This window comes from Papaver somniferum, unplaced genomic scaffold (assembly GCF_003573695.1).
Source record: "Papaver somniferum cultivar HN1 unplaced genomic scaffold, ASM357369v1 unplaced-scaffold_13, whole genome shotgun sequence".
Classification (NCBI taxonomy): domain Eukaryota; kingdom Viridiplantae; phylum Streptophyta; class Magnoliopsida; order Ranunculales; family Papaveraceae; genus Papaver; species Papaver somniferum.
In genome coordinates this window covers 155067-164311 of record NW_020622158.1, presented here as the reverse complement: position 1 = coordinate 164311, position 9245 = coordinate 155067, and the positions used below count along the sequence as shown (strand labels likewise).

Genomic DNA, 9245 nt, shown 5'->3' with positions numbered 1-9245 from the left:
CTAAATATTTTCATTAAATTAATATTATTGCCACTTCTTTTTACAAGATATAAACTTTGACCGACTAACAACTTCAATAAAAATAAAGTACAATCTTTGGCCTCCTGTTTATCTTCATTTGACGTATCTTCCACTCAACACGCTCACGAACTGTTTCCCCTTTGTTTTTAAATTTTTTGTTGTTAACTTTCAAAACCAGAGCTTTTCTTTGCCTTATAGCGGAACATTTTCTTGGATTAACTTCTAAAACTTGCACTTCCCTTTTACTATTTTCAACCTTTTTAAAATTTCCACATATCTTAGAAACATCAACTTCAAGTTTTACATCGCAAAAAAGTGTGTTATAGCCTTTTCAGACATTTCAAATAGATTAGTAGAGAAAATTCAAGAGAAGCGAATTTTGGTTTGAGGGGAATATTTGAAGATGTTGGTAATTTATAGTGGTAAAAATATGACAATTTTTACTTTTGCAAAAGTAGCCGTTGCAGGTTGATCTTTACCCGCCGGCGGGCTTATAGTCGTCCGTGAGGTAGGAAATCCGCTAGCGGGTTTACTTCATCTGCACGTGTAATGATGAACTGCTCAATACTTTTACCATAGTGGAAATTGCAGTTTGCCCATGCACCTGGCTGATTAAATTTTTGAGTCTGGCAATTGCCATAGGAATTCCTTATATGTAAAAATGAATAGATTTTTGATATCTGAATATCCAAAACTTATCAATGTAAAGTCAATATCAAATATCAAAAGCAACACTACAAGATAGAGGAAAAGCTTATACAATCACCTTACAATCTCCAGCTGTTTAGAGTAAGAACCTCATGTGCTTACCATCTCTCTCTCTGTCTCTCTCTCTCTCTCTCTCTCTCTCTCTCTCACAGAACATTTGTCCTATTCAAGCTGTTTATAAAGCTTTCTAATGTAAAGCTTCTTAAACTGTCAGGTGACTTCTTTCTGGTATGCCTAAATACTTCAAATGTTCTTGCTGAATTTGCTGTTGTAAATACAATTAAGATGGCATTTCCAAAGTATTAGCTTTGTTGTGCTATGTTTTTTCTGTCTCGTATGCACTGATATACTCTGGTTTTCTTAATTATTAGGTTCTAAGTCAGTTGGGTTTCCTCTTAAGAAATTTGCATGCGTCTAACAATTTGATCCATTTGGAAATTACCCTGGAATTTCATTTCATGAGATTTGGTTCAGACTCTGTTTCGACGGAGATTATATTTTTCAGATTTCTCTTTCGCCTAATCTAGGTGTCTTTTCTCAGGCAAGTAACTCAGTCTTTACATCTTATGATACTAAAAAGCCTTCTTTTTAGCATTGGTATTCAGTTCTCTCACTGAAATTTGGTGTTTGCTTATTAAAGCTGTTGATTTGGTGTTAAACGTCAGTTTTTTTTTATATCTAGAATCACTCGGCTTCACCATTGCGAGTAACTGAGATTTTTTTTTCATTTGCATACCCCATGTGGCATCACTAGTTATTTCTTTTATTTTTCTCGTTCTTTGCTGAATTTTTGATTTGATTACTGTAGAGCACCCACTGCCTGAAGAAGATGGTGTTTTCTGGTCATCACTTGATCCTAAGTGTTGGCTATTACACCCCAGGACAGTCAAACTCAACTATTTCAATGGGGTGCCAAATTGCCGATGCATATAGCTACATGCAATAAAACTCTTTCTGATGTATGGTGGAGTTCTTGAGACGATGACTGTTGAAGCCCTCCGCGTCTCTCTAGAAACTATGGCATTGCTAAGTTCTGAAAAACATTTAACAGGTGCTTTCAGTATGTCAGTGCTGTTATTATAGTAATAGGGATCATTTGTAAGTATCCTTCTGTGTTCTTGCTGAAGTATAATGAATATTCATTGCCTGGACCAGAACATTGACGTAAATCCTAGTACCATGAAAAATAGTGTATGGCTCGAAGTGTTTTATCTGAACATTGGTTTAGAGAATTCTTCAGTTTCTATGTCAATATTTCTTTGGTTTGAAGTGTGTGAAAGAGGAACTGAGTTAATCTCAAAGTAAACTAGTTAACCAATTGTGAGTTGTACAGAAGAAAACCCTGCAGAAAACTAGTATCCTGTAAATATTACTGACAGTGTATACTAGTGATGAACACCATTTGGCAACATTTTTGTAATACTACTGCAGTTTCAGTGGACACTAATTGTGTCATTAATACTATTGGGGAGATGATTCAAATCCCTAATTATATTAGTTGTGTTCTTGACAGAAAACCAAGCATATAGGCTGGAACTGATGCTCCATAATCCGGATTGTGCAACAACAATTTAGTCCTAATCGAGTCTCACCGTTGAGAAAGAAAAGGATTGCTCGAGGAGAAGATTGTATAGCATTTAAGGCTGAGAGAGATGGATAAGTGACGATGGAAAGCTAAGCCCGCACGGATACTTGTTTGAAATTTTTACATTGCGTGTATGATGCAATAACTTGTTTAGGCTTGTTTAGGCATGGATGGATCTTTTTACAGAGATGGTGCAAGTGCTACGCTTCCCATTCCAAGCCATAAGTGATAACATCATAATAACAGCAATCTAGGCCAAGAAATTAGTCGTTATCTCTAAACTGAAACTAGCAGCACCTAGACAAGCACAGTTAGAAATGTACTCTCTAATCCATTAGTTTGTCACATGCCATCGTTAGAAATGTATTGATCTTACATATAAAATGCTCGACGTCTGGCTCCTTAATTTGATAGGTTATATTCACTTGTGGAACTGGATTCTAATGGTATTCGATTGTTGGCAAAAACAAATCGCAAGTCAATTTATTTTTTGGGCAATCGCAGGGCATGGGAACAACCGAATGGCAGCACCAATCCCAACCGAACCCAAACCAAACAACCGCCGCAGCGGCATTACGATGCAACACCAGAGCTCCTGTACATGTTGCTCGTGACTGAAGCTCTAATGTTGCGGTATATGTACCTAAGCCAAATTGGTAATTATACCAAAGAATGTGGGACTAAACTTGCATGCAAAAATTGAAACAAGACAAAAACTATAAGTCTTCCTTCCTTCTTCCGTCCTCGAGGTTACAAACTCTATCACAAAAAGGATAGTAGAAGAAAGAAAAACCCTTTGTTTCGTCCTCTCCCCATACAAAGTAGTTTCTGGCGGACTGGTAATCTCTCACTCTTTAGGAATGTAATTGGATATTGTGGTATGAACTTTGACACCTCTATGACAAACTGGATTAAGATTAAAATTGAATTTGATTAGAGAGGTATTGATGCATATCTCTTACTCCAAACCCAGTTAGCACAACCAATTAGCTGCTTTTTGATCTCATCTCATGTGCTGGTTAACGTTAGTGTTCCGTATTGCTTCCTTCGGTGAGACGAAATAATGTTCAATTTAAAATGTGGAAATGAAAATCAGTAACTTCAGCACTCTTTTGGGATAACTTCTTGACTGAAGCTCCTGTACATGTTGCTCAATTTAAAATGTGGAAATGAAAATCAGTAATTTCAGCACTGTTTTGGGATAACTTCTTGAGGTCTAGATGATATGCGCCACCATAAACACTTATCCAGTTCTGGTAACTATATATGGGGCTTAACCCCTGCAGTAATTCTGAATACTATTTGGAGAGAAAGGAACTACAAAGTATTTTAAGCTCGCTACCTTTACAAAACTGATGACGACCTGATTCAGGAAGCTAAGTCATTTGTCTTAGCCTGGGCAGTACCAGCAGGTCACGGTGTCCTCTTCAACTTTTCAAATTCAGTGCTTTCTACTTGGGATAACATCTTCATGTAATTTTGAGAATCTTGTTTATTTTCATCTACCACTGGTAGAATCTGTCATCATATAATTAGGAAGCTTAGACCGAAGGGTGGAAATTTGAAAAGATGAGACTGAAGGCTAGAGATCAACCGTTTGAACCGCCGTATGTAGGTGGTGGATTAATTCTGGGGATTCTAGATTAATTCCTTAACTATGCATGCATATTGGAGACTAGGAAACCTAATAGATTAATTTGAACAGATTTGCCTTACTTAAGGCTCAAGTTGTTTAATTATATACTGAAGTATAAAGCTAACGGGAAACATATACAAGCCTAATAGAAAACTGATTAGAAATCACTATAAATATATTAAGCTAGCTCAATCGGTGATACATAGAAACTTAGAGAGAAAAAATAAGTGCTCGCAAGCTAGAGACAACAGCTGCAGGTTTAAGAAGTTATCAAGTTGCCTGATCATCACCGAAAACATTCAAGGTATGTTGGTTTTTTATTCTTTCTACTGATATTTCAGAAACAATACGTAGTGGTTATCTTCTCTAGGGTCTGTCTTATTTTCTTAGGTTATTAATTTTTCTTTCGATCGATTTCTATTAATAAAGATTTATGTGTGCAAGTTCTTCTCTAGCTAGTAATTTCAATATAGTTCGTAAGCATCTCGCAAATTAATATCCAAATCTTTTTTCATGAACCAGGCATATATATATATATAGATAGCCAGGGTTATTTTTACTCGTTTTTGTCAACGCAAAGAAACATATTCTTTCTTTTGATGTTCTTAATTATTATAGTATAGGTTGTGTTATAAATTATTTTGTTTTCTGTGTTCTTGAGTTAATTATATGATATGTTCTACGGTTTACAGGAGATCAAGATGGTGTTTGATAAAGCCCACTTACCTCCAGGTTATAAATTTCAGCCGACGGACAAACAACTGATAGAAAACTATTTGATCCCAAAGGTGAAAAATCAATTAGATATGAAATCTGTGTGGTACATATTTGACAAAACACATATACCAGTATGAGAATCCCCTGGTCCTTTTTCAAGAGATTCAGAAGAATCATGGATATTTTTTCACCCCCACAACCAAGATCACTTCAAGTGGTAAGAATGTGAGAAGAACTGCCGGAGAAGGAAAGTGGCACTTAGAAGATAAGGGTAAACTCATAAAGGACGATGAGAATAATGATATTGGAAAGAATAGAATGTTTACCTTCGAATGGAATGTTACCAAGGAAAAGATGTAATGGCAACTGCAAGATGAAACTTAGCTTATGTAAAGATAACTCTCTTTATTGATGTTTAGAAAATCTCTCAAAACTAAACACAACCTCTAATCTTGCTCATATCATCAACCACAACTTTGGTGATCATATATATATAGAACTATGAATTCCTTTTCCTAGTCCTATTACCTTATTAAATGTCTTTCCTTTTCTTAGAACTAGATGACTTCTAATTCCCTTAGGATTACATCAATTTCCTAATCTTGTCCTAACCAGCTTGTTAGTGACTTCTATGTTGAAGTTTAACCAACATTTTCCCCGTTAAGCTTCAACCTTACCCGTGACATATCTTGTACTCCAATCAATCATTTCTTCAAACTTGATCCGAGCTAATGCCTTTGTCAATATATCTTCTTTCTGCTCAGTTCCAGGTATGTGTTCTACGTTAATGACCTCCTTCTCGATGCATTCTCGTATGAAATGATACCTTTTGTGAATGTGTTTCGTCTTCCCATGAAACACTGGATTTTTGGTGAGTGCAATTGCAGACTTATTATCAATCTTGATGAGAACTTTTTCAGGTTCTCTTCCTTTGATTTCACCCAACAGTTCTTGAAGCCATATTGATTGTTTAGCTGCTTCTGTTGCGGCCATGAACTCATCTTCACAGGATGAGAGGGCTACAGTGTTTTGCTTCTGTGAACACCATGTAATAGGTGCTTCTCCTAGATAAACTATATGAGCAGTTGTACTTTTTCCATCATCTTGGTTAATATTATGACTGCTGTCACTATACCCAACAATTCCTTTTGATCCTCCTCGACCATACTTCAATCCACAGCTGATTGTTCCTCTTAGATATCTCAATATCTGTTTTTATTACATCACCATGAGACTTGCGTGGACTCTGCATATAACGGCTTGCTACTCCCACAGAGAAAGCCAAATCTGGTTTTGTGTGTAATAAGTATCTTAGGCATCCAACATTTCTTCTATAACTCGTTGGATCAATCTCTGCTTCTTCTTGTGCCTTTGAAACTTTAAGTCCAAACTCCATTGGTATCTTAGTTGGATTACAAGTTTCAAGTCCTTCTTCTTTCAGAATTTTCCTTGCATAAGCTTCTTGTTTAATCTGAATCCCATCTACTCCTTGATGGACTTCTATGACAAGGTAATAAGTGAGTTTTCTGAGGTCTGACATCTCAAACTTTGATGACATTTCTCTCTTGAACTCATTGATCACCTTAAGGGAGTTGCCAGTCAAAAATAGATCATCTACATAGACTGCAATCACAAGAAGCGTTCCCTTTTCTTCTCTTCTGTATACTGATGTTTCTTTAGAGCACTTAACAAATCTGATTTCTCTTAAGATTTGATCTAACTTTGTATTCCAGGCTCTAGGATCTTGTCTTAGACCATATAGAGTTTTGATAACTTATAAACCTTATGCTCTTGTCCTTTTACTTCAAAACCTTCTGGTTGTTCAACATACACATCTTTTCGCAATTCACAATGTAAGAATGGTGTCTTAACATCTAAGTGGTGAATTTCCCATGAGTTTGATGTTGTTTATGCTATTAAGAGACGAATTGTCTCTAGTCTAGCAACTGGTGCGAAAACTTCATCAAAGTCTATGCCTGATTCTTGAACGTATCTCTTAGCTACAAGTCTTGCCTTATATTTGTTGACAGTACCATCAGCATTTTTTCTAACCTTGAAGATCCACTTGAGGCCAATCACTTTTACCCCACCTGGCTTATCAACTAGAAACCAAGTCTTGTTTCTGTTGATTGAAATAATTTCTTCTCTACATGCTTGTGTCCATTTAGTCGAGACCTTTGCTTCCTGAAAATTCCTTGGTTCATCATTAACAGAAAGTAGCATAATCTCACATTCTTCTGCAGCTTGAAGAACATAATCCTCCAGATACTGTGGCTTTTGTATCTGTCTTGTTGATTTTCGCAGTGGAATGGGTTGAGTTATTTCATCGATCTCTTCTTCTTCTTCTTCTTCTTCTTCTTCTTCTTCTTCTTCTTCTTCTTCGTTATTTTCAGTGTTTTCATTATTCTCTTCTTCTTCTTGATTAACATCATTGTTTCCATTGGTATTGATGATTATGAGTCCTTCGCCTTCATCAATTACTTGACCCCATCTCATGTGAAACATTCCTGGATCCCTACTTGGTCCATCATTAGTTTCTTTCCAATTCCAGTTTGTTTTTTCATCGAATACCACATCTCGACTCACTATTACTCTTTTCGTTGTTGGATTGAATAATGTGTAATCTTTGGATCCAGGCTCAATTCCTAGATGCACAAGAGTCTGAAATCGATCATCCAGTTTCTTAAGAGTTGCAGAATCAAATATTGCGTATGCTTTGCAACCAAACAATCTTAAATGATCTATGTTTGGTTTTCTCTTTCGCAAACTTTCATATGGAGTCATGTCTTTCAGAGCTTTCGTAGGTATCCTGTTTATCAGGTATGTGGAGTGTCGTACAGCTTCTCCCCATAGATAATTAGGTACCTGCATAGCCTTTAAAGAACTTCTTGTCATCTCCATTAGAGTCCTGTTTCTCCTCTCCACCACTCCGTTTTGTTGTGGTAGCCCTCGAACCATCTTGTTCTGAGACATAGTTTTTAAGGTTCTGAAATTTATGTGTCCTAACCTTGCGTGCCACTTTCATGTCTGATCTTCCAGTCTCATATTCAGACACAATGGCCTTCCAATCATGAGACTTATCTTGTAGAGTCTATTCTGTGAGCGTGAGACTCTAACTAAAAGTCTTCCACTTGGGTCATGAACTGTTAGATAATCTTGTCGCATTCTAACATCACATCCAACTTCTGTAGCTTGTCCTAAACTTAGAATGTTGCTTTGTAAGTTTGGGATGAAGTAGATGTTTGTGACAAGCTTCTGTTCTCCGGTCTTGCTCTGAAATAGAATTGATCCTTTCCCTTCAATTTCTACAGAAGACCCATCCCCAAACTTCACTTGTCCTTTGATTTTCTCATTGAGTTCAGAAAAGTAGTGTCTCTTACCAGTCATGTGATTGATGGCTCCATTATCTAAATACCAGATTCCTTCTTCTCCATCCTTTGATTCGTAGTTCTTTGGTATTAATTTCCCTTCTTTAAGAATACAACTTCGTGCATGAAAAGAGTTGTATCTGCTTCCCTTGTTTCATTCTTGTTTGTTTCTTCCATCTTTTGTATTCTTTCAGGGCATACAGAGGAAAAGTGTCCTGGTTTATCACATCTGTAACAAATAATGTTTGATCTATTCTTCTTTTCTTTCCCTTGGTTTTGATCATTCTGACTTGTTGTTCTATCTTGTGAGTTAAACCTTCCTCCCCTTCCTCGGCCTATGTTTCCTCTACCACCTCTTCCACGACCTCTTCCTCTTGTCGCAGAGTTTTGTTGGTAAGAGTTTGTGTACAAGAGTTTTACTTGAGTTTCTCCATTGTTTTCTTCATCAAGGATTCTTTCTTCATATGCTTTCAATCTTCCAATTATATCTTCATAGGTAGTCTTCTTTAAATCTAAGACTTGTTCGAGAGAAGCTATGATATGAATATACTTGGATCTTGGTAAACTATTGAGAAACTTCTTTACCAGTTTATCTTCATCAATGGATTGTCCAAGTGACGCAGCTTTTGAGGCCTATCTCTGATAGCTTTCCTACAAAGATATCAATAGTATTAATGTCTTTCATCTTCACTCTTTCAAATTCAGACATTAAGGTTTGCAGACGGGCTTCTTTAACTCGATCAGCTCCGAGATTACGTGCCTTTATTGCATCCCAAATTTTCTTTAAAGTTTCCTGTTCACCAAATTGTAGAACAAGACATTCTGGTATTGCTTGAAAGAGTAATCCAATGGCAACATTGTTTTTGTATGGTGCCAATGTACCAGGATCAATTGTTTCCCAAACTTTGTAGATTTTTATCAGTACCTTCATTCTCATGGCCCATACTGTGTAGTTTGTGGCGTTGAGGATTGGTACTTGTATTGATGGTGGCGTGAACTGTTTTGCACCCACAATGGTGGTTTCGTTTTGCATGGCTCAGAAACAAGCTCTGATACCAATTAATGACAACTGCAAGATGAAATTTAGCTTATATAAAGACAACTCTCTTTATTGATGTTTAGAAAATATCTCAAAACTAAACACAAGCTCTAATCTTGCTCATATGATTAACCACAACTTTGGTGATCATATATATATAGAACTATGAAT

The 9245-nt window shown here is 36.5% G+C and overlaps 1 long non-coding RNA gene across 1 annotated transcript; it reads left to right on the top strand.

Moving 5' to 3' along the window:
• Positions 1–773: 773 nt before the first annotated feature.
• On the top strand, positions 774–1986 carry LOC113332166. Its single transcript, XR_003351362.1, has 2 exons — positions 774–810; positions 1538–1986. It is a non-coding gene; the product is annotated as an uncharacterized LOC113332166 (long non-coding RNA).
• The last annotated feature ends 7259 nt before the right edge of the window (positions 1987–9245 follow it).